The sequence below is a fragment of the Phocoena phocoena genome, chromosome 12 (genome assembly GCF_963924675.1).
Source record: "Phocoena phocoena chromosome 12, mPhoPho1.1, whole genome shotgun sequence".
Lineage (NCBI taxonomy): Eukaryota > Metazoa > Chordata > Mammalia > Artiodactyla > Phocoenidae > Phocoena > Phocoena phocoena.
This window is the reverse complement of record NC_089230.1, coordinates 63,234,913-63,260,285: the sequence shown is the minus strand read 5'-3', so window position 1 is coordinate 63,260,285 and position 25,373 is coordinate 63,234,913. Positions and strand designations below refer to the sequence as shown.

Sequence of the window (25,373 nt, the reverse complement as noted above, 5' to 3'; positions counted from 1 at the left end):
GAAGAGGGTCAAAGAAGAAATAAACTACTTACTGGCAAACACAGCAGAGAACCACACTAGAGCAATATATACTTTTCATTCTGGTAGAGTGTTAAGTACAGGCTTAGAGAATTACTGCCATTTTATATATCAGAAATCCCTAATACACCGACATATCACTGCCTCTCCTTTACTCCACAACTCTAAATGGTTAACAGATCTTATTAATTCTGCCATATCTCTACCTCTCAAACTCATCCTTCTTCACCATTTTCAGGACAACCAAATTAGCATGGATTGTTAACCCTTTCTTTCTGGATAATTGTAATAACCTCCTAGCCATTTTTCTTTCTAGTCTGTTTACCAATCCTTTCCATAACAGGTCCACACTGCTGACTTGAGATTAACTTTTTTTTCAAAAATACACATCGTATTATACATTTTCCATTTTAAAAATTCAAGAGCTTTCCCACCCCAGTGTTCACAAACTAGTGGTTACCAATGGGGAGAGGGAAGAGAGGAGGGGCAAGATAGGGGTATATGATTAAGAGGTACAAACTACTATGAATAAAATAGATAAGCAACAAGGATACACTGTACAGCACAGGGAATAATAGCCATTATCTTGTGAAAACTTTAATGGAGTATAACCTGTAAAAGTACTGAATCACTATGCCATACACCTGAAAGTAATATAATATTGTAAATCAACCACACTTCAATAATAAATAAATAAATAAATAGATAAAATTCAAGAGTTTCCATCAGTTAGGCAATAAAATCTTGACTCCTCAGACTAACACATGAATGACCCTGATATACCAGTTTTGTTTTCAGCCACCTCTGGCTCACTATCTTCCCATTACCCCATCTCAGCCACAAGTTTGATGAGTTCATTATGATTTTTCTTGCTTATCTGTAGGGGTACATATTGTTTCCTCTGTTCAGAATACTGTTTTCTTTTATCTCCACTTGAAGAACCCTTACTTTACCCCCAATATCAAGTCCAAATGTTATCTCTTCTGTGTAGCTTTCCGCTATGTTCAAAGGAAGCTGAGAACTCCTTACTGTTTGTTTTACCCATGACATTTTATGGGTATGATTTTTCCACTTAAAAGGCAGACACAAGGTGTTGCTCATATATCCTCACTTGCCCGCACTACCAGTGAAGTAATAATACCATCTTCTCATGACCTGTTGCTTTTGATTTTCAGAGTTCTTTCAAGCACATTGTTTCATTTTATACTTTCAATAAGTTTGTAAAGTATTACACAGCAGATATCTTTCCCATATAGCATAAGGAAATTGAGTGTTAAAGTCAATAAATAACTGAGAGCTTTTGTTTTGTTTTAAATATTTGCTTTGTTTTATTTTACTTATACTTTAATGTGTATCTAGTATATCACTGTCTTTATTATTTTTTTATAGTTGATTTACATATAGTTGAAGTATAGTTGATTTACAATGTTGTGTTAATTTTGGCTGTAGAGCAAAGTGATTCAGTTATATATATATATACATTTTTTTAATATTCTTTTCCATTATGGTTTATAATAGGATATTGAGTATAGATCTCTGTGCTATACAGTAGGACCTTGTTGTTTATAGTCTTTATTATTAACATTACATTTAATCTCATATATACATGTGTGTACTTCCCCGCTGCTGTGGGATAGAAAGAAACATTACCCCTTTGTATATACATGATTTTCTTTGAACATTCATTAAGGATCAGTATATTACAAACCAAAAAATCCCTTAGCTTTCATTTCTTTCATTTTGATTCTACCTCATCATGACATAAACTATGGCTTGACCAATGATCTAACCAAGGTATTATAAAACATTTTAGATAGGTGCTTTAGGATAATGATTTATGAAATAATCATTGAGGTCAACTGCTATGAATGGAGCTTTCCAAAAGTCTTAGTACAAAAGTCCTAATAGATCATATCCTTTGTACACCTTAGGGGAGGTAACCATAAATTTATTTTGATAATGTCTATGTCAGTCAGTATGTTTTACTTCTCTTCTACGCAAAAGACTGAGAATTAATATAAGTGAAAACCTGTGAGTAATACAGCCAAATACAGAAGAAACTAGTCAGTGTTGTCCTTACATTTCTGTGTTGAAAATAAACCAGATTTTGTTTTCATCCTACATGGGAGGGAGGGGGGAAGAAGAATATTAACCAAATATACCAACTGAATTTTCTTTCCAGAAACCGTAAGAGTCTACACAGGGAAAATAATGAGAGGAAGAACATTCAGGCACTTGTAGGACTCTAAAAGGAAAAGCAAATGACAAGATAATAGGTTTTATGAGATAATACTATATTTTCCTATATACAACAAGGTCATTCATGCAGCTTGCAGTGGGCCACATTGCTTTCATTGCTTCCATAGTGGCTGCCACAGTTTTGTCCTGGTTCATTCACATTCCATTGCCCAATCCCTATTTGTGTGCGTAGCCCTGTATTTGTATGCAGATGCCTGGGATCTGTTAGTAACCTTCTTCGGACTAACTGTGTGTGAACAAATATATCTTCTTATCTGAACATTTAGAGCAAAGTTTGGTAAATAGTGCAAGACCCAGGAGGGAAGACAAATCAAAACTAAGATCATAATTTCAACGCCTTGAACTCTTGCTATATATTTTGTCATTCTTGGGCCTTACTCAAATGGTTAATGAGACCCAAACTATTTTAAATGCATGTCTCTAAAATCTAAGTGGGATGCAGCCACATTTGAGTAAAGAGCTATTAAAATGATGATATCATTATATTGTATCTAAGGATAAAACACACTGTAAATATTTAGTCTTTCACAGTCACAAACCACTTAAATGGATGAATATAGTCTATTCATTGGTTTATGGTTCTAATAGCCTCCAGGAAATGTCAAATTCACATGTTGTCCCAGAACACAAGATTTAGCTTTTGGATTTTTAACTTAACTAAAAGACGTATAAAAGCACACAGTGATCTAGCTCCCTATTGGCTCCACATCTGTGTAGGATTATATGCAAACAATATTTGAGCTAGCATTGGTCTCACATCAGTTCACTAGCTTGAATGTAGTTAATTTTTTTTTAGAGACAAAAAAAGTGAAGGAAGACAATTTAGAGAAGCACTGTTTTCAGCAATAATCTTACATAAGAGGTAAGGCTCAAAGTTGCCAAAATGGAATCTGGAAATAGAGATCCATAGCCTTATGTCTAAAATAAATCATAATTGTTCTGAAAGTGATTAATGCTGGGTGACAGCCAATGTTCCTTTGATAAAATAGAGCTGACTCTGATTCTACAATTGAGTAGACAGGAAATGGCTCACCATTTGGTAATGAATTAACTCTTTCTTAGAGGGCTATAGTAATTCTAAACTATAAGCCACAAAAATGTCTAGGATGCCAGGAAATTAAACAATGTCCAGGGGTAGCAAACAATTGCTCTTTTTCTATCACTGTCTCATGCTGCTCTTGCTTTTACTCTTTTCTTATCTGCAGATTTTGGTGGACAACGTACCTATTGCTCAAGGAGTTTCTTAAAAATTGACTCTGCTGATTTGGCTGCATCCAAGAGGAAGTTATTAAACAATGGCAGTACTCCTTGGTGGCTTTCCAGCTTGCAAAAGTTGCGCACACACACACAAACACCATATATATATATATATATATATATATATATATATATATATATATATACGGCTTATGGAAGGAAACACATTTATTGAGCATCTGCTACATGTCACACACAACCTATGTGTTTTTTTCATCTGATAATAAATAAATGTAAGGCAGATTTCTCCCCAAATTACCCTTTAATATAAGAGCTTTGCCTTACATTCAGGTCTTACAATGTTTCCTGTATTATGGATGCTTTCTCAATTATTAATTTATTATTTATTTATTACATTTTAAAAATGTTATTGTTTTTTTCTTCCAGTTTTATTGAGATATAATTGACATACAGCACTGTATAAGTTTAAGGTCTACAGAGGTAGTACGCTCTTTAACATAGGTCTTAGTAGTCTTTTTTTGGATCTGTCTCCTCAGGCAAGGGAAACAAAAGCAAAAATAAACAAATGAAACTACATCAAACTAAAAGGCTTTTTAGTGAAAGAAACAAAACAAAAATTCCACCTACTAAATGGGAGAATATACTTGCAAACAATATATCAGATAAAGGGTTAATATCAAAAATACACCGAATAACTCATAAAATTCAACATAAAAAAACAACCTGATTAAAAAATAGGCAGAGAATCTGAATAGACATTTTTCTAAGTTAGACATATTCATGGTCAACAGGGACACGAAATGATGTTCCACATCACTAATCATCAGAGAAATGCAAATCAAACCACAGTGAGATATCCCCTCACACCTGTCAGAATGGCTATTATTAAAAAGACAACAAACAACAAGTGCTGGAGAGGGTGTGGAGAAAAGGGAACCCTTCTGCACTTTTAGTGGGAATGTAAATTGGTGCAACCACTATGGAAAACAGTATGGAGATTCTTCAAAAAATTAAAAATAGAACTACCATAAGATCCAGCAATTCCACTCCTGGGTATTTATCCAAAAAAAGGAAAACACTAATTAGAAAAGACATATGTACCCTATGTTCATTGCAGCATTATTTACAACACCAAGACATGGAAGCAACCTAAGGGCCCATCAGTCGATGAATGGATAAAGATGTGGTATTATATACAATGGAATATTACTCAGTCATAAAAAAGAATGAAATTTGCCATATGCAAAAACATGGATGAACCTAGAGGGTACTATGCTATGTGAAATAAGTCAGACAGAGAAAGACAAATACTATATGATTTCACTTATATGTGGAATCTAAAAAACAAATGAACAAACATAACAAAACAAAAACAGAATTACAGATACAGAGAACAAACAGGGGGGTGAGAGGGTGAGGGAAATAGGTAAGGGAGATTAAGAGGTACACACTTCCAGTTGCAAAATAAATAAGTCACCAGTATGAAATGTAAGATGTGGGGAATACAATCAATAATTATGTAATATCTTTGTATGGTGACTGATGGTAACTAGACTTATTGTAATGATTATTTTGAGATGTATGGAAATGTCAAATCACTATGTTGTGTAACAGGAACTAACAGAGTGCTGTACGTCAATTATACTTCAAAAACAACAAACAAACTCATAGAAAAAGAGATCAGATTTGTTACCAGAGGTGGGGGTAAGGGGAAGGGGAATTGGATGAAGGTAGTCAAAAGCTACAGACTTCACGTTATAAGATAAATAAGTCCTAGGAATGTAACATACAACAAGATGAATATAATCAACTGTACTGTATGTTCTATATGAAAGTTGTGTAGAGAGGAAACCCTAAGAGTTCTCCTCTCAAGGAGAACAGTTTTTTCTATTTCTTTAATTTTGTATCTGTAAGAGATGATGGATGTTCACTAAACAAATTGTGGTAATCATTTCATGATGTATGTAAGTCAAATCATTTTGCTGTACACAAAATATTTTTAAATACTATGTAATAAGCTGGGACACAGGCAGAGCAAATTCCCATAATTTGTCAAATGTAGTCATTAAAATTGTAATAAGATCTTGAGAGTTCCTGATTCCTGGAATGCAAAAAAACTATGAAGCTGGGTCCCTGTCATCATATGGTGTATTTAAATACCCCTTTTAGACACACATCTCCCCATTCCACACCACACTCCCTATATGCAACATTGTCAAGCCCAGACTCTTTCTCCCCACGGGCATAACTTAAGTCCATCTAGAAAATGATTTGATCTGCAGAATGCAGATCATTTTAAACTGGAAAGAAGAATAAAGCCTTGGAGACAGCACAGAATGTGGTTATAGTAGTCCAAGTTAAAAATGACTAGAGCATCAGCAGGGGATTTCACTGCTAGACTAGTGTGGTTATTAATGGACAAATGCTCTTTCCTCAACTGGGGAACTGCTTCTACTTTTTGTGGTTATGGGAATAGGAAATGGAAGGAGACAACACTTTACTGGCAGACACACTACTGACCCTGCAGAGGCAGCAAGAATAATGAGCAGAGAAGGTTTTAGAGAAGACAGTCCTGCCAAGCAGAATAACTGCTGCAGGAAGTGCAGGATTCCTTGGACATGATGGTGACTGGGTTGGGTCACCCTCTATTAGAGTAGGATGGATCAAGCAAAAGGACTGGTGAATAAAATCATCCTAGAATGTTGAAATCACTAGGTAAAAAGCCAAAACATCCTGATTCCTGTCCATTTGTGAGTCATGGTTATTGGAGGGAACCAACCTTTCACTTCACTTATGACACATCTTGACAATTACTTGCTACTCATATATCTGGTATGGTCCTGAGTTCAGATATTCATTCTGTAATCTGAGTATTCTTGATATTTGCTGCGATAAATATGGCTATCAAAATAATATAGAATGCAGATTTTAGACTAGTATAACTCTCCAAGATAATGTTTAAAATAAATTAAATGGTCAGGATTTTTTTTTAATTGCAGATTTTAGGAAATAATTTTGGCTGGAAAGAAACAAGTACTAAATGTATGCTTTTAGATTTGATGTTTTGCTTGTTTCACATCTCAAAACTGTTTACTTAGAATCGAATTCTTATGAAAAACATATTTGGAACTAGAGTCAATAAATATAATGCATGAAACAGATAAAGGAGGAATAAATAATGGAAGAACATAAATAAATAAAATTAAATGAGAAAGCAAGTCATGTTAATGTAGGCTAAATAATATCTAGAAGTGGCCCCTCCTTGGGAGATGATAACTCTGTTTAGTGTTTTTCCTTCTCTCTCTTTCACTTTGACTTTGGGAGCCCAGCAAATAGCTTTGCCTGGGAACAAAAATACAATTAAAGGAGTCAGGCGGAGGGACAAACCAGCCCTCACCTCTGCCACTAAGAACTTGAGGCATAAGTGGATAATTTCTGAAGCAAGATGGCTTTTGCAGAACTATGTTTTTGAGATGCTTAAAATTCTTCCACGAACAATATATTCTTCCACTTTTGATGTATTATTAAATTTTAGAGCAGAAATGTATCAAGGGTTTTGGGGCCTCCACAAAACAATTTGTTTAAATGAAACTGCCCCTGGAAAGGGTCATAACATTATCTGCAGACTCTTGGGCAGTTTTCTTTGTAATCGCGTTAGAAAATCTGGCTTTCTGGAAAGGAAAAATAAGATGATCCTCTAAGCAGCTATGGAGAAAGAAAACTAGGTACCTCAACTGGGAAGCAATGGACGTAGAAAGGAATCAGAAACGGCCTTTCCCTGGATCTCTGCCTTTTCTGCCATTTGCCCCACTCTGCCTACAAAGGGCTACAGCTCTGCCCACTCCTCCTGATATTATTGGCAGTCAGCTGAATGTCTGCACAGAGAACGCCACAGTCACGGCAAGATTGTTTCTGTATTGAAAAAGCAGAAACCAGCTTCTTGGCACTCCTTCAGAATAGATGTGATTTCCTAACAAAACAGGAATGCTCAATCAGAAGAGTTTTTGGAACTTTTCCATCTGCCATGAAACCTGGTGAATGGTCTGCGTTTTTCCAAAATTACTTGAAATGTCGCTGCTGGGAGGCTGTGCCGATTGTTCCAATTTTCCTTTCAATTTTGCATTTTGTTGGATGCTTCCCTCAAGTCTTCGGTGTAGTTCTATCATTAGTCAGAGCTGGAAGGTTTATTATTTATTTTGACAGTCACCAGCCTATTTTGTCAAGCAGTACACATTACTGCTCCATTTGACAGGTGTTACTCTTAAAATCCTTCAGGTTCTTTTTTCCCCCTCTGAGTGAGGCTTCTATATCTGCTGTCTTGTTTACCTTCCCAAAGGAAGCACAGTACATTTTCTGGTTGATAAAAGCTTTGTTTTGTTGTTACTTTTCAGTGACAGATTAAGCAGCCATTGGCCAAAGGGGAGGGAAAAAAAACCTTTTTTTGATTTAATCTGAATTTTGGTGATGTGCTTAAGCTGGGATCCAACAGGCAATTAAAAAAATAATAATAAAATAAAAATAAAAGAAAGGATAGTGAATGTAATGTAAATAGAGGAAAGAAAGTACTGCCGTTTCACCTACAATATATATATTGTGAGATTAGAAAGGTCAAAACGAGCTTTAAGTTTGGGGTAAGAAGAAACAAGCTGTATAAAATGTTCCAACTCTCCCAGAAGAAGATGCGTTGGCAATGATGATGTAGAAGAGGATACTGGCTCAGGTTAGAACTCAGGCCTTTCTGAGGAAGATGGTGTATGAACTCATTTTAAAATACAAATAGTAATACAGACAAAAGAAAAGATGGTGAAGAGCCTTCTCTATTGATGCCAATATAGAGATGGGAATTTGATTTTGGACATGCCGATTATAACCTATTATGAAACACTGGGGGATTATTTTTTTCCTGATGTTCATGGTTCCTCACTGTGACCTATTCAGTGCTCTAACTTCCTTTTCTGTTCAAATGTTACCTCCTCAGCAAGCCTTCTCTGACCACCCAATGCAAACACTTCTCTACCACCTCCTTGGCAGCTCGCTATCAAGTCCTGTTTTATGTTTCTTAATAGAATGCTTCATTTCCTGTCAGGAAGAAAAAGCAAATATTTGTTTAATTATGTATTGTCAGTCTCTTCTCTCTTTTAGCAGTACTGGGTAACACAGTACCCTACACGTAGTGGACTAAAACAAAACACATTTATTATTATTTTTTTTTTTTTGCGGTACGCTGGCCTCTCACTGTTGTGGCCTCTCCTGTCGCGGAGCACAGGCTCCGGACGCGCAGGCTCAGCGGCTACGGCTCACGGGCACAGCCGCTCCACGGCATGTGGGATCTTCCCGGACCAAGGCACGAACCCGTATCCTCTGCATCGGCAGGCGGACTCTCAACCACTGCGCCACCACGGAAGCCCCATCCCCAGATTCTTGACACACGATCACACACATCCAGAACTCAGAACGTGATAACGTCTGTCCATTGACTCACATTAACATTAATTAAAAAGTTTAAACACCATTTTGGGGGCAGTAAATGTGAATTCACTGGCTTTTTGGAAAAAGAGGCAATATATATTAAATAGTTTTTCGTTGTTTTGTGTTCTACATTATGCTGTGTTCTCTATACAGCAAACTCTACTGAAAAGAAAACTATACAGGAAAATAAGAGGGCTGGTAAATGTATCTTTTGGTGGGAGCATTTAATCCATTTACATTTAAAGTAATTATACATATGTATGTTCCAATTCCCATTTTCTTAATTGTTTTGGGTTTGTTATTGTAGGTCTTTTCCTTCTCTTGTGTTTCTTGCCTAGAGAAGTTCCTTTAGCATTTGTTGTAAAGCTGGTTTGGTGGTGTTGAACTCTCTCAGCTTTTGCTTGTCTATAAAGGTTTAAATTTCTCTATCAAATCTGAATGAAATCCCTGCTGGGTAGAGTAATCTTGGTTGTAGGTTTTTCTCCTTCATCACTTTAAATATGTCCTGCTACTCCCTTCTGGCTTGCAGAGTTTCTGCTGAAAGATCAGCTGTTAACCTTATGGGGATTCCCTTGTGTGTTATTTGTTTTTTCCCTTGCTGCTTTTAATATGTTTTCTTTGTATTTAATTTTTGATAGTTTGATTAATATGTGTCTTGGTGTATTTCTCCTTGGATTTATCCTGTATGGGACTCTCTGTGCTTCCTGGACTTGATTAACTATTTCCTTTCCCATATTAGGTAAGTTTTCAACTATTATCTCTTCAAATATTTTCTCAGTCCCTTTCTTTTTCTCTTCTTCTTCTGGGACCCCTATAATTCAAATGTTGGTGCATTTAATGTTGTCCCAGAGGTCTCTGAGACTGTCCTCAGTTCTTTTCATTCTTTTTTCTTTATTCTGCTCTGCAGTAGTTATTTCCACTATTTTATCTTCCAGGTCACTTATCCATTCTTCTGCCTCAGTTATTCTGCTATTTATCCCTTCTAGAGTATTTTTTTTTTTTTTTTGGCGGTACATGGGCCTCTCACTGTTGTGGCCTCTCCCGTTGTGGAGCACAGGCTCCGGACGCGCAGGCTCAGCAGCCATGGTTCACGGGCCCAGCTGCTCCGCGGCATGTGGGATCTTCCCGGACCGGGGCACGAACCCGTGTTCCCTTCATCAGCAGGCGGAATTTCAACCACTGCGCCATCAGGGAAGCCCTAGAGTATTTTTAATTTCATTTATTGTGTTGTTCATCATTGCTCGTTTCCTCTTTAGTTCTTCTAGGTCCTTGTTAAATGTTTCTTGCATTTTCTCTATTCTATTTCCAAGATTTTGGATCATCTTTACTATCATTATTCTGAATTCTTTTTCAGGTAGCCTGCCTATTTCCTCTTCATTTGTTAGGTGTGGTGGGTTTTTACCTTGCTCCTTCATCTGCTGTGTGTCTTTCTGTCTTTTCATTTTGCTTATCTTACTGTGTTTGGGGTCTCCTTTTTGCAGGCTGCAGGTTCGTAGTTCCCGTTGTTTTTGGTGTCTGTCCCCAGTGGCTAAGGTTGGTTCAGTGGGTTGTGTAGGTTTCCTGGTGGAGGGGACTAATGCCTGTGTTCTGGTGGATGAAGCTGGATCTTTTCTTTCTGGTGGGCAGGTCCACGTCTGGTGGTGTGTTTTGGAGTGTCTGTGGCCTTATTATGATTTTAGGCAGCCTCTCTGCTAATGGATGGGTCTGTGTTCCTGTCTTGCTAGTTGTTTGGCATAGGGTGTCCAGCACTGTAGCTTGCTGGTCATTGAGTGAAACTGGGTGTTGGTGTTGAGATGGAGATCTCTGGGAGATTTTCACCGTTTGATATTACGTGGAGCTGGGAGGTGTCTTGTGGACCAGTGTCCTGAACTTGGCTCTCCCACCTCAGAGGCACAGCCCTGATGCCCGGCTGGAGCACAAAGAGACTGTCTTCCACATGGCTCAGAATAAAAGGGAGAAAAAATAGAAAGAAAGAAAGAAAGAAAGAAAGGGGATAAAATAAATTAAAATAAAGTTATTAAAATAAAAAATAGGGGCTTCCCTGGTGGCGCAGTGGTTGAGAGTCCGCCTGCCGATGCAGGGGACACGGGTTCGTGCCCCGGTCTGGGAGGATCCCACATGCCGCGGAGCGGCTGGGCCCGTGGGCCATGGCTGCTGAGCCTGCGCGTCCGGAGCCTGTGCTCCGCAACGGGAGAGGCCACCACAGTGAGAGGCCCGCATACCTCAAAAAAAAAAAAATAAATAAAAAAAATAAAAAATAAAACTAATTATTAAGAAAAAAATTTTTTTAAGTAAAAAAAAAAACCCAAAAAACAGATGGACAGAACCCTAGGACAAATGGTGAAAGCAAAGCTATACAGACAAAATCTCACACAGAAGCATACACATACACACTCACAAAAAGAGGAAAAGGGGAAAAAATAATCTATCTTGCTCCCAAAGTCCACCTCCTCAATTTGGGTTGATTCGTTGTCTATTCAGGTATTCCATAGATGTAGGGTACATCAAGTTGATTGTGGAGATTTAATTCACTGCTCCTGAGGCTGCTGGGAGAGATTTCCCTTTCTCTTCTTTGTTCGCACAGCTCCTGGGGTTCAGCTTTGGATTTGGCCCCGCCTCTGCGTGTAGGTTGCCTGAGGGCGTCTGTTCTTTGCTCAGACAGGACGGGGTTAAAGGAGCCGCTGATTCGGGGACTCTGTCTCACTCAGGCCGGGGGGGAGGGAGGGGCCCGGAGTGAGGGGTGAGCCTGCGGCGGCAGAGGCCGGCGTGACGTTGCACCAGCCTGAGGCGCGCCGTGTGTTCTCCCGGGGAAGTTGTCCCTGGATCACGGGACCCTGGCCGTGGCAGGCTGCACAGGCTCCCCGGAAGGGGGGTGTGGGTAGTGACCTGTGCTCGCACACAGGCTTCTTGGTGGCGGCAGCAGCCCTTAGCGTCTCCAGCCCGTCTCTGGGGTCCGCGCTGATAGCCGCGGCTCGCGCCCGTCTCTGGAGCTCCTTTAAGCAAAGGGCTGGTTATTGTAAAGGGGATGACTGATTTTGACGGCCAGAGGAAAGTTTTTCAAAACCTGATGCCAGATGTTGGGTCAATCTTGGGAGTTATATTCATTTTAGCTTTACATTAAGATCTTTATATCTCCTTTTTAAAAGTCCTTAATATGTCAGCAATGATAGTTTTAGGAAAAAACATTTTAGAGACCAAATACTTTTTTTTTCCTTCTCTGAAATATGACTATTTCAATTACTAGTAGCAACAATTAATCACTAAGTGATTCATCAGCCTGCAGCTGGGATTGGAGAGCTGACTTCCTTTCTTTATTCCTATTTTATGTTCTGTGCTCAGCAAGGATTGAGTAATAGCAAACTAATAACTTTTCCCTACCCTCAGCACCTTTTTCTCATACCAGCAAAGAAGAAAATTTTGAGTATTTTTTCCCAAGTACATTTTCCCTCACACATTTCTGAACAGAATTGTAGAATTACAAGTGTTAATCCATGTTGCTATAAGAATAAGGCATTATAGAAAAAGATGGTTCCTTAAGATTTGACCTACCATTCTTAGTTATTTTTCACTAAACAACTCATGCTTGAGGCATGGCTAAATAACTGACTCCAAATGGATAATGGTTTTCTATTTCTTGGCTACCTGGCATTTTGAACTTCATGTGAATGACATGTAAAATGCTAGATTCATGTCCATGGTCAGAGAACAACTATTAGCAAATCCATTAGTTAGATATTGTATATACTTTTAAAGTTTTCAATAAGTTCCCCCCCGCTACTTCTAATGTATGAAGTCAAAACTAATTTAGAAATGTATCTGATTCATATGACTCCGGATTTACACTATATTAACATATACCCATCTACTCAGTAATGGATCATCTTCAGATGTTCTAGTGTTCTGATTATCAATATGTTTCATTGCCTAGAATTCAGTTAGAGGGTATTGTAACCTGTTATGTCATTCCTAGGAGGTGCCAGCAGGTTGGCCTGGGAGCAGCATACTCACCCCGCACTCCAGAAAAGGAGTGAATTCATTTAGAGCAAGGTTCTCATGTAAACAATCCACAGACATAGAACCATCTACAAATGTCAAAGCAGAATTTGTGTCACCGGGCATTTTCTATACCCTTCGTCAATTTCTCCAACATATTAAAATAAATCCTCTTAGTGGAAATCAGAAGTTCTCTTCAGTGCTGAATTGCCTTCTATTTAATCACATTCATTTATTCACTTAATTAAAGCCCAGTATGCCTTGAAAATGTTAGCTACAAGATCTGTAGACTAAGGATTTTTTTTCTCCTACTCTCCTTAGTGTAACTGAAATTATAATTAGTATACATTAGCAATATTATACACGTCAAAAATTTAGAAGGGTCTGAGACGTACTCTACCTGTGTTGCAAGTTAGCTTGCCGCAGTTTCGTGGCTGCTGGCAGAAGACAGGAGACTGCAGGAATAAAGGACTTTATTAGTCACAGCAATACCAGTTGTCAGCATTTATGCTGGTGCCCCATAGGACAATGTGAAATGAGCCAAGTGCCTGCACACACACAATGGTTTGTATTCCAGGAGTGGGATTCCAACCTTAGGGAAACTGAATCTTTTATAATGGGCAGTAAACCTGCCTGATCTTTGCCTCCAAGAGAAACACTATCTTTGTCATACTGAGGAATAAACAGGCAAGACCTATGGAGACGTGTCTTCTAATGATATCCACCTCTCCATCCAACACTGTCTTGGCATCTGGAAAATTTTTCCTCTGAGCATAGCCCTGTGTCAGCCACATTGATTAATCTGGCTGATAGAGATTAGGGCTAAATATGTTCCATTTGGCGCACACTACATTTTAAAGGCTGATATCAATAGGGCTCTGAGCTGCAGTATGCGGAAATTTGCAGTATTAACATCAACTGTCCCAGACCCAACCAGCTGAGCAGATCTCACAAACCATCTGGATCTGCCTCAGAAATCGAGGTGTTTTTCTCCTTAAATTTCCACGTTGACCCTTCAACTTGGCCTATGGCCTTAGTCTGGTACAGCAGGAGTTTTAGAGATTACACAAGACTCTACCTTGGCACTCAAGGAGAAAATTTAAGGGCAATATCATCTGTCACAAGCCTGATCACTGAGTTACTACTAACCTGAATACATTCCAGGACTGAGGCAGTGTCTTTGATCACCTCAACTAATATCAAAGACAAATTTTGTGTCACCTTTTCTAGTTGGACAACTCACATTGTAGGGAAAACTGACTGCAAGGTGGGTGCAAGTACAAATCAGTTCCCTTTCTGGAAAGCTTCCCCAAGTAATCATTTTGGGAAGATGGCACAGTCATCTAAGGGCTATGTTATTCTCTAGGAGTATTTCCTTAAAAACTTGGAGGTCTCTTGTGACCACTCCTAAGGTTATAATCACCATTTGGGGGAGAGAAATAAGCTAATGCTTGGTTTCCACACAAGACATTAGTGGTATCCCTAAAAAGAAAGTGCTATTGGGGCCACTGAAGGGGCGGGGGGAGTCTACATCATCCAGTAGCACACGTTGACTCTGCTCCAATGTGGCCTCATAACCAGCTAGTAGATCTTATGGTTCTCAGTTTAGTTTGAACGATTGAATCTAGTTATTGTTTTTGAAGGTAATGTCTGAGGACAGTCAGCCTGCTCTGTCCTACTTTTCTGCATCATCAGCTGGGTGGCTTTTATCCACTCTGTAGCATCACTGAACTACCGTACTTGGCATAGGGGTGAAGCAGATACTAAAGGTGTTGACAGGAATTGTACTGTGAAGTGTAGGGACCACGGCCATCATCTGCCCCTTTGATAGGCTTCTGGTAATTTTAAGAGGAATGGCAATCCAATGGTGACCAGAGCTGCCTGGTGGGGGAGAACAGATCCTGAAATCAGTTAAATTTAAGTGCTCATTAGTTTGAGAGAGATACATGAGGGCTTTTATCTTGAGGAAGACTCCAGGGATGGTCTGAAAGAAAAAAAAGTATTAATGTTCCTTTCTCATCCATGTCTCCCGGAGTGTAAGATGTTCCCTCTCCAGTTCCAGGGTGATGCTCTTCCTCCACTGCCATAAAATATCTGTGTCCCATTACAGTAGCTATAACTTCACCTTTTTCAATTATCCACTGCTCACACTCAGAAGGGATAGGTGCAGAAGTGCAAAAGTGACAAAGGCAATTTAATAGAACTTACAGAGCTCCCTTATTTCCCTCACTTTGGCCAGTGTGGGCTACTGTAGAGGATCTTGGCAAGCAATGTTCTCAACCAAGTGGTCGTTATCTTTATGATTTAACTATGTCACTGTTGCAAGAGGCATCTCTGGATGTATGGTGCTTCCCTTTGCCAGAGATTCCAATCAGCAATATCATCAGTCACAGAGGTCATTTGTGTAGAGATCATGCAAAGCTCACTTGATAGCTTCCAACCCACAGTTTTGGTCTGGGTCCCATTCAAAGGATGCATATTTGTGAACTAGCCAATATCATGTTCCAAGTAGAATGCCCACTCGAGACATGTACAGTCTTCAATACTCAAAGAGTTCTATAAATTGTTGGATCTCTCTTTGAGGAGGGGCCAAGAGACAGTTTTTCCTTGATTGCCAGAGGGGTTGAGAGCTTTGATATACACTTATGTAGTCTCAAGATACTCCTTGGCTAGCACGTCTCTAAATTTTGTTGGGGTTTATCAGCCACTTCTGCTGGGAGAAATGTAATAACACTGAAGTCAAGACCATTTACACTGAGGCTTCAAAGTTGCGAACCTGCAGGCTGTCATCTATTTAGTGAAGACTTCAGACTCCATAAAGTAGAGACATTAATGTTACCTAGGCCACCCCCCTGAAGGCAAATGTCAGGGGAGCGTGGGTACCCCCAGGGGAGTACTGCAAATGCATACTGGAGGCCTTGCTGCATGGAGCTACACTGGTCTTGATCCTCAGGTGCCAGTGGGATAGAAAATAAAGTTTTGCCAATGTATAACACAGCATACCAAGTGACATCAGTAGGTGTAATGGAAATCATCTGCGGGGCTATAGTAGCAACAACAAGACTCAGTTGCCAATAATCCACTATAAGCCTCCATCTCCCATTATTATTTTTCACTGGCCACACAGGGCTGTTGTTGTGGTATTGCAACCTATCCTTGCTATCTTTAAGACCTTGAGACTGTGATTTCCACTTGTCGTCCTTGGATTATACATCACTTCTGATGGACCACCTTGGAGGAGACAGGCAGAGGATCTGGTTTACATGTCCCACTAACAATTTTCTATATGTGACACTTCCTAATTGGGAGAATCCACTCTGGATTCAGTAAACACATGTAAATTAATAAAATTGTACATTCAGGAGCAGAAATCACAACAGTACATTGAACTGACCCAAAGGGCCCCATCCACAAGACATATTAACTCCCCTTCCCTAATGTGTACCCAGCCCAAACCTCATTACCTAAATCTGGGTATCCCTTGAACTACAGAATCAGGAGGGATTGTGACTTGGGACCTTTCTCCAACAGAATTATACACATTTGAATTTTTTCCTTCCTCCAAATTCCCCTGAAAATCTAGATGGAAGCATATGGCCTTTGGTTTTTCATGGAGTCAAGGGACACCTAGAACTCATCCAAAATCATCTTTCCCTTTAAAGTGGCTGAAGACAGGTTAATGAAGAGGGCGGAATGAGAGAGCCTGGAGGAATCAGAAAGCAAGTCATGTTTACTTTCCATTGTGAGCAGAGTGGTGTCTACATACAGCTCAACTAAATGAACCTCCAATGTTTTCAGTCCACCCAAAGCCATATATGAGCACCAAGATTACACATACCGACACCAGCTATTTTAGCTTTGAGGAACCTTTGATCCAACTGCCATAGTCACATTGCTTTCTGGTCGAGGCTGTGGATTTATTCCCTTTGGATTGTTTGGATGTGACATATGCAGTGGAGACTTTTTTTATTCCACCTTAATCTAGGACATCTGAAGTTCCATTATCAAAATAACAACTTAAGTTCTTTCCCAGTTTCAATGTAAGGCCTAGGGGAGTTTTCCAAGGTGACATTGCTCACTGAAAAAATTTACTAGGCTTCTTTGGGTCCATTTCTTACTCATTAGTGGGTCACTTTCATCAGCATTGTAAAGCTCACCCAAGGCAGTAAGAGCACAAATCCATATCAATGCTGCTTTCCCAAAGGAGTTTTCTTTCTCATGGAAATCTACCTGAAAGGGCCAAAGCTCCCTCATAGTAGCTAGGACCCCTTGCACAAAGCCCTGAGACCATTTATTGTCGTCTCTGAAAACATCTAGTGTTGGCATGCTAGACTGCAGAAGGCACTAAGTCACAAGACCACCCTTCTATCGCCATTCTTCCTTAATAGGTATTATATGCCCAAGTCAGGCATTATTTCCCGTGTCTCATCTACCCAGCCAACTAACCAAAATTCTAATGGCTTGCCTGCTTTCTACTCTCAGTGGTCATGAAGTTCCCTCTACTCTTCCTCAGCACATCTCTTTTTTTTTTTTTTTTTTTTTTTTTGCTTTACGCGGGCCTCTCACCATTGTGGCCTCTCCCGTTGCGGAGCACAGGCTCCGGACGCGCAGGCTCAGTGGCCATGGCTCACGGGCCCAGCTGCTCCGCAGCATGTGGAATCTTCCCAGACTGGGGCACGAACCCGCGTCCCCTGCATCGGCAGGCGGACTCTCAACCACTACACCACCAGGAAAGCCCATCAGCACATCTCTTTTTAATGAATGGTGGTAGAACTTTCTGCCATCGAACTCGAGGACAAGTCCTAGTACCAGTTAATGCAAAGAAATAGGCCTGAGGATGATCAGTGGATGAGAGCCTTCAGTTTCCCCTCTTACAAAAGAATTAGCAATACCTAGGGCATCATTTGAAATTGTCTTTACATCTACTTCCTAGTGCTTGGCCTGAAATCATCTCCACAATTCCTCTTAAGTAAAATAAAATAAAATGGAGGACTTTTTATACCCACTGGATCTTCTCACATAAACTTCCCTCTTCTAACTTCCCTCTTCTCCTGTTAATCAGCCATGAGACCCTTATCTTTATTCTTGCAGAAAGCCATGTCTCCACCAGCATCCCATCTCTCAGGACAATGGAGGGGTTTGAGATTTTACCTGACTAGCAAGTTATTCTGCCTCTCTTTCATAGATACTCAGAGAAGGCAAAAAATAAATAAATAAAAAATAAACCCCTGGGATAGGAGACAAAGGACTTTCTTATTTCCAATGACAGTAATAGCAAGACTGTCAGTGTTTACACTGGTTCCCCAAGCTCCAATTCCCATAGGGTGGCACGAAGAGGTTCAGCTGACATCTGAACATGTAGTGGGTTACAGTACAAGACACAAAACATGAGTTAGAGAAACCAAGCCCTCTGTAATAGGTAGAAAACATGCCTACGTTTTAACCAAAGATAAACATGTTTCCATTATACTGGGCAGTGATATAAACAAACAAGAACAACAAAAACAAAGAAACAAAACAAAAAATAAAACTGCCTTTTGCTCCAGAGGCAGAAACTACCTCTATCTCCTGAGGCTGTTTGCTATACTAACATCCTTGAAATAATAGTCCAGAACAAAGGCCTGTGCCTCTGCTCACAAGGCATGCAGAAACGTGAGAAACTTGTGGATAACTGTCTCCCAAAAACGTTCCCCTGTAAAAATGTATTGAAGTGCATTTTCTGTCTATGTTTTTGTTTCTGTCTCTGTCTCTTTCTCTTACACACACACACACACACACACACACAGACACACACACACACACACACACTCTCCCCCCCCCAAAACGTTGAAGAAGTGTTTTTGAGGTATCTTATAGCTTTAAAATAATTCCAAGAAGTTTTACAATAAAAATATCAGGATATTCATATAATATGAACGTCAGAATTTCTTTAATAGTTGATAAAATAAAAAAACCTGTTTTTCCAGTAATTATTAGTGGGAAATGGAATGAATTCTAACTATATTAATAACATAGATAAGAAGAATGACTGCAGGGACTGACATGGGGAAATATCCAAAGTCACAGATTAGGAGCATTATATGTAGCTAAGCAGGTATCAAGCTGGGAAAATTGGCTGGAATGAGAAAGTTTGGCAAATATTTGAAAAAAGAAAACAATTTGAGTTAAATTTATAAACGAAAAGAAATCCAGTCAGTTAAGTGATGGAGGATGAGTGAGGATGAAGCAGTACTGCTTCACTGAGCAAGATAATAGTCTGCTCAGAGTATTCTGGACCCTGGAATTTTAGAGACTAAAGATTTAAGGTGGCTATAAAAGAATGAATTGTAGTGGTTGACACAGGAAGGATGAATAAGGATATCAATTGATGCCTACTCAATGTAAGGAAAATCTGGCAATATTTCAGAGATGATGAGAGTCCAAACTATATATGGAAGAAGAAAAAATTCTTCTCGGAATGTTTCAGTACAGAAGCCATTTAACTCACGTGGAAGTGAAGGTCTTTGGGACAGCCATCTATTTCACAGGACATAAAGATCTTCTCCAGTGGGAGTTAACAGGTTTGGCCCTCCCAGCTCCTGTCTGAAGATATATGCAGCACAAGTTTAGGAAATGCCTATTATTATATTGTTTTATTGTATCATAAATATTCATAGCATCATACCACAGAGGAAAATTGTGCCAAAGGAGAGATAGAATTCCAGCATCAATGAGCTTATGGAGCAATGTAATATGCAGAAAGAACAGAAGGAGAAATGTAACATACTGACTTTTAATTTTTATTTGAGACTGATGCTCATGGCTATCTAAAGCTAGCCTCATTAGCAGAGGAGCAAAATAAATATACCAGTACAGGAGGGAAGCACACGACAAATTCCAAATTCTAGATTTGACAGACTTATTTATTGCATACATATGATGAAAATGTAACTATTACCATTTATAATTATGCTTTGCAGTCAGGTTTTGTTTTTTCCTTTGTAAAAATGCGCATATGTAATGTGCAAGAGACATTGGATAGGGACAGTTTAATTATCCTCTCTAAAACAAATACCTTTGTACAGTCAAAGGTACCACACAGGGTGTACACATAAGATGGACATTTCCTTTTTGATATTCCCAGCTGGGCCTGCCTTGAAACTGAAAACTAAAAGGGGCAAATGCAGAAGTTAATACATCAAGACTTAGTCTTCCTAAAATATTTTGCATCTCAAGAATAAACCCATAATGAAATACATTTCATTTCGGCTTAGCTTTCTCAAAAGCCACCTACTCCAATTGCTTCAAATCATGCTGCCTATGCAATCTATCTTGCAACAAAGTCTAAATTAGTTTGTATCTGTATTACAGAAGCTAAACACAGCTGAAAGGTAGGTCTGTGAAAAGACATTTGTGTACATTGTCATATACACAACAAAGCAGATCTTCTGGTTTGAATTCCAACTTTGGGATCCAGTTCTATCAGTAGCTTTGTGTAGACATGAGCATACAGTGGAACTGATTTTGAGTTCTAAGAATGTGGGTCCAGTTTGATTATATTTGCAATGTCTCTATGCAAACCACTAGAGGAAGGGGCATTGTCAAATAAATAATAATAATATAATAGCTAACATTTATTCATTTTTTTCTACTTATCAGGCACGAGATAAACATTTATATGCAATTTCTTATTTAATTATCACCCCAGTCCTATGAGGCAGGTACAATTATCTATTATCTCTATTATATACATGAGGGAAAGCAGGCTTAGGAGGTTATGTAACTTTCCTGAACTCATAAACCTGTTAAAAGATAGTATCAGGACTTAGGCCAAGGTCTCTATGACCTTGGAATCCAAAATCTATGAATGACCTTGAGAAACACTTAAGTACAATCTAGGATTCTGCAAAGAAATGAATCTAAAATTGACTAGAGAAAGAAAGATGAGTCATGCAATTCAAACTCAATTTGTTAGAACATATTATTAAAAATGTTTTGTTATACTCTCCCACACTGGGAAGTTATCTTTATCAAGAATCCTGAGTCACGGAGTGCAAATCCAACCTGGCAAAGTGCCCTGCAAATACGTGCTGCTGTAGGTGATTCAGCATGAAACATCACCTTTTTCAGAATCTCACATTCAGTCCATTATTATAATTCCAATGGTACTGTCAATATCTCAATTTTATAGCTGAGTATCTCAACAATACCTTGTTATATAAAATTTTCTTAATTTAAAGAAATACCTTATAAAAGTTTTAAGTTAAATATAGAGTCTATATTTAGGGCAAACAATTGAGTATAGAGCAGTCTTACTTAGGAATTCAATACATATTGATCAGAAATAATAGTTTTTTAATCTTGCAAAATGACTTACCTAATAAAATGTTTAAATGACGTTTATAATAAATACAGATTGAAGCTGGACAATTACATGAGTTAATAGTGCTCTAATATCTGAATTATTTTCCTTTGAAAGTAAAATGAACTCTGATTAAAATTTTAATGGAGTAAATTAATCATCACTTCATATGAAAGTTATAAAAAAGTATTAAAAATAACTGGAACTACAATAATTTGTTAATGGATACACAAGATAAAATATGTAAATATTAACATCAAAATTATAAAATGTGTGTGTGCATGGGTGGGATAGTAAAACTGTAAAGCTTTATTATGCATTCAAAGTTAATTTATTAACAAGCTTAAAATAAACGGTTATAAATATGAGATGTTTTACGTAAGCCTCATGGTAATCACAAAGCAAATACCTATGTAAATACACAAAAGATAAAGAGAAGGGAATCTAAGCATACCACTATAGAAAATCATCATATCAAAAGAAGAGAGCAAGGGAAGAAGAAAGAAACAAAGGAATTATAAAACAGTCACAGAACAACAAATAAAATGGAGAAATAAGTCTTTACCTTTCAACAATTACTCTAAATGTAAGTGGACTAAATTCTCCAATCAAAAGGCATAGAGTAGCTGAATGGGTTAAAAAACACAACATTCAAATATATGCTAACTACAAGAGACTTCAGCTTTAAGGACACATACAGACTGAAACTGAAGGGATGGAAGAAGGTATTCCATGAAATGAAGCCCCAAAGAGATTAGGGGTAGCTATACTTATAACAGATAAAATAGTCTGCAATAAGAGACAAAGGAGGTTATTATATAATATTAAAGGAGGCAATCCAACAAAAGGATATAACATTTGTAAGTATTTATGTACCCATATTGGATCCCCTAAATATATAAGGCAAATATTAACAGATCTGAAGAGAGAAATAGACAGCAGTACAATAATAGTAGAGGACTTTGATACCCTAATTTCAACAATTGATAGATCATCCAGATGAAAAAATCAATAAGGAAACATTGGACTTAAACTACACACTAGACCAGATGGACCTAACAGACATATACAAAACATTCCATCCAAAAACACAGAATAGGCATTCTTCTCAATTGCACATAGAACATTCTCCAGGATATATCATGTGTTGAATCTGAACGAGGCTGCAGCACCTGTGCAGACATGGCCAAGTGGGGCAGGGGACCTGCCCTGGATCATGGAGGAGTGGGAGGACAGACCAACATGAATGACTGGCAATGGACAGAGCAAGATGTCACCAGCTGGTCCAAGGGGAAGTTCCATGAGCTACTGGTGGTCACTGTTGTAGAGAATAGGCTGGCTGCTGCAAGATCAGTAAGCTGAAGCAAGTGGAAGGTGAGGTTTTCTGCAGCAACTAGAAAGGAAAGCTTATTTCATTTTATGATTGAATATCAAACTGGGTTATAAAGGTATAATTAAAGAATCTAGAGCAAAGCACAAGGGATTGATAGAAATATTCAACCTTTCTGAAGAAAATGAAGTAGATGACATTGAGGCAAATGTGAGTAAAAATAAAGATGGGGACATTATGAAAACTGAAGCTACTGTCAAGAGCAGGGAGGCTTCTTGAGATTGCCTGAAGGCACGTAGGAAGGAATTTAAGATGGGAATGATTTACTAACAAAGCTATGACAACTCAGGAATTGCCACTTGTTAAAAGGAGACTGAGTGAGAATACCTTGCAGGCCTCATCTCCCATGGCATTGGGCATCAGGATTCCCAGTGTGGTGGCATTGCACATGATGGAACTATTTGATACATTTGTAGAGAAGCTGTATAGTGTCTTCAATGTGAAAGTTTGGTGCACAAATTTTACAAGGTTCCTGCTGTATTAGAAGATGAAAAGGGAAGGAAATCACAAATGTTTGATGGGAAAATCACCGTAGATATATGGAATTGTTAACAAATGAAAATATAATCATTGAGTGGAGATGTAGGAACTGGCCAGAAGTTGAACTGAATTTTGTGCCCCATCCAAAGTAAGTGAAATTACAATTGAAATGTAAAGGACTTCCTGTTTGTAAAGAAGAAAACATGAGATTCCGTTGGCAGAAGCAGCATTTTGAAGAAATGAAAGGTTTACTGCAGCTGACCACCCTAGATGGTTGAATTAGTTAGAAGATTTTATAAGGGCATTACTTTTTGTAATCAGAAAGTGTCAAGTTAACATCTTCCCTATTATTACTTTTAAAAACGAAGACAAAAACTCTTAATTCATATTGGATGAAATCCATGAACTTATACAGAATTTAAAGCATTGTTTGTATCTTTACTATGACTAGACTCTGCATTGAGTTAAAAGCAGCAAGCAACCTGAAATTAGGTATTAACATTACCTCCCATAGATGATCCTCTGGGGATAGATTGAGTCCCTGAGTACAGATAGTTGAAGTTTCCCAAGCTAAAGGTTGTCCTAGAAAACTTACTTTCAGCTGTGGTTTTAGCTCAGGAAGACAAAAATAATAAATGGCATGTTGATACCATTTCCCTTAAAAAACAAACAAAAAATTATCTTTCTTTTTCCTCTAAAATATATTTGCTTTTTTTCTTTGTGTTTTTATGTTTTGGTAGATAAATTCTACCTGACTTCTCGTTGTTTACTTGAAAAGAGCAACAAACTTACTATCTGTTTAAATTATTCTCCTAAAAAGTCAGCAAAAAAAATTAAGCACAGTGTTTACTGTACTAGTAGTACTTTAGAACTGAAGAAGTCATTTTTGTTCACATTTTGAAATTGAACCCAGAAAGGAAATAGCCCATTCATTATAGGGCTACAAAGTTCAAACTACAATTTTTTAACAACCCCTTCATTCTCCCTCTTCTGTGAATACTGGATGGATATCAATAATATATTAGCTTCAAAAAGGAAAGAGTTAAAAAACTACATAATGGACTGGGCAGGGAAACAAAAGACCCAGGTTGTGCTCCCAGATTACTGCTAGTACTAGTCTGGGCCTCGTTTGTAAGGTCACAGTAATCCTAACAAACCTCATTGTCACCTTCCTGCAGTGTGAAGAAACCATACAAATAACTATGAAATAAAGCCCTTGGCTGTTCTTCAGCAGTCCAGCATGGTCATGGAATCTCCATCTGTGCATAGACAGGTCTGATGCTCACTAGAGGGTTGGAAATAATCATAGAAGGGGCCATACTTGGACACAGCTCAGTCAGAAAGCTCTGTATAAAATGAGAAAAAGGGTTTCCTTGAATGTGGGGATCAGTTTAGAATGCTCACAAGCTTCATGAACAAATCGAGATGGTCTCTGAGGTAAACCCTCAAAGTCTCCCAGGAGTTCTTGGACTAAGAGGTGTTCATCCATGACTCTACTATAAACTTGCTTGGTCCCTTGTTGGAAATAATTCTTCCAGAATTTTTTTCAATCTCGATATATATATCTGTGCAAAATTTCGTGGCTGGAAAAGCTTCTGTGCTGCTGACTCCCTCCCTGAGATACAGGTAACCCACACATACCGAGACATAAGCACTGATCAATTGCCTCTAAATTTCCAGAGAACAGAGGCCTGTTCTCAGCATAAGAAGTCCAATCTCCCAGGGGCCTGTGCAGAACCAGCCAATCGAGAGGTGCCCAGGCTTTATGTGAGGAGATTCATATGTTGCCTTGTATCCTGCAACCTTGTTACAATCACTTATTAACTCCATCATTTTTTTTTGTCCACTCATTTGGATTTTCTAAACAGTTGTCTTCTATGAACAAACACAGTTTTATTTCTTCCTTCCCAAGCTGTATATCTTTTATTTCCTTTTCTCTTCTTATTGCATTAGCTAGTACTTCCAGTACAATGGTGAAAAAGAGTTGGTTAGGGAGGATATCCTTGCCTTGTACTTGTAGGAAAGGTTTTATGTTAGCTGTAGGTTTTTTGATGAGACTATTTATCAAATTGGGGAAATTATCCTCTGTTCCTTGTCTGCTGAGGGTTTTTATCATGAATGGGTGTTGGATTTTGCCAAGTGCCTTTCTGCATCTAATGATATAATCATATGATTTTTTTTGTTTATTGATGTAATTGATTACAT

The 25,373-nt window shown here is 38.4% G+C and overlaps 1 pseudogene; it reads left to right on the top strand.

The window, feature by feature from the left end:
* The window catches only part of LOC136131885 (activator of 90 kDa heat shock protein ATPase homolog 2 pseudogene), a 42,990-nt pseudogene extending 19,544 nt beyond the window's left edge, over positions 1–23,446 (top strand).
* The last annotated feature ends 1,927 nt before the right edge of the window (positions 23,447–25,373 follow it).